This window comes from Tupaia chinensis, unplaced genomic scaffold, assembly GCF_000334495.1.
Source record: "Tupaia chinensis unplaced genomic scaffold, TupChi_1.0 Scaffold000359_1, whole genome shotgun sequence".
Classification (NCBI taxonomy): domain Eukaryota; kingdom Metazoa; phylum Chordata; class Mammalia; order Scandentia; family Tupaiidae; genus Tupaia; species Tupaia belangeri.
The window spans coordinates 1,539,819-1,541,153 of record NW_006159855.1 but is presented as its reverse complement, the minus strand read 5'-3'; the positions used below and the strand labels follow the sequence as shown (position 1 = coordinate 1,541,153).

The following is a 1,335-nucleotide window of genomic DNA, read 5'->3' as shown; positions in this document are numbered from 1 at the left end:
CTTCTATATGGATGTGGCTTCTACTGCCTTGTTGCTTCTCCTTGTATGCCCACCAGAGCTCAGACATGGGGTCCTGTCCTACTGACGTTATCACACCCAAAAATCCCACCCTGGGACCCCATGAAAAATTAAGTATTTCACTTAACACCCTTAACAATACAATCAAGTTCCAATACGCTGGGGAACCAGCAGTTAGCGTAATGGCTATGCCGCTGGACTCCCACATAGTTGACCGTGGTTCGCGTCCCGGACCCGGTGGCTTAAAACTCACGCTGGGCGTGTGTGCGTGCGTGCCCAAGATCCCGAGAGGAGAATGGAGGAGAAGGGATTGCGGCGTGACCATCCCCCCTGGGGGATGATTTCTCGCTGTCTGTCTCTATGTCTCTCTCTGTACGGTGAGCGCACGCGGCCTATAGCAAAAACCTCTCCAAAAAAAAAAAAAAAAGTTCCAATACGCTGAATTTTCAGGGGACATCCAACTTCAATAGCATGAACCTATAGGGGACAAACTATTATCCAAACCATAACATGAGTGTGTGTGTGAGAGATGTTTCTAAATAAAATCCAGCCCTTAGCTATCTTATGTGAGGAAAATGAGTGGACTCTGGTTGGTTGTGGTACCAGTTGGCAGTGTTTTGCACACAAACAGGCAAGAATCGAAACTTTTACTTGGCAGGTGCAGAACTCCTTTCCAACCTGGACCCAGCTGCAGGGCTCTATCTCGAATGCGATCCGGTAGTGGTTGTTCAGCACCAGGGGTCCTAAGCCTTTCACACATAATTTCACCCAAGTCTGCTTGCAGTCCTGTTGTCAGAACTCCCATTTGGCACAGGAGGAAACTGATTACAGCTATGTTAAGGGATTTCGTGCACTAGCAGCTCGATCTAGCGGGAAGCAGATAAGAGATTTCAACTCTCTACTCAGATCAGTCTACACAACCAGTTGAATCTGAGACGGCACTTAAGGAGACCCGAGGTACTCGAGGTACTCGCGTAAGGCGAACTGCAAACACCAAGGACACAGGCGGTTGCTCACACTTGCCTTTGGGTTTCTATTAAAGTGTCAGCAACTGACACCCCGAGTTAAATGGGGGTGTCCTGGAAGTTTAGCTTCGTGTGCAACCTCCAGCTCCGAGCCGCTCCTGGGTCCCCATGGGTCTCCCCACCTCTCGCCCACCTAGGTGCTGGCTGGGTCTCGGCTCCCATAAGGCCCGAAGACGTGTCTGGCGGCCCCGGCCCCGCCTCCTCCCCCGCGAGGCCCAATGGGGCGGCGGGCCCTGCAGCTCCGCCCGGGTTGGTTTCGGCGGCTCGGGGGAGCGCAGCAGCGCGCCGCCCC

The 1,335-nt window shown here is 53.0% G+C and overlaps 1 long non-coding RNA gene across 1 annotated transcript in view; it reads right to left on the bottom strand.

Annotated features, from left to right (window-relative positions):
* The window catches only part of LOC106735335 (uncharacterized), a 44,726-nt gene that overhangs the window by 26,568 nt on the left and 16,823 nt on the right, over positions 1-1,335 (bottom strand). The window lies entirely within an intron of this gene.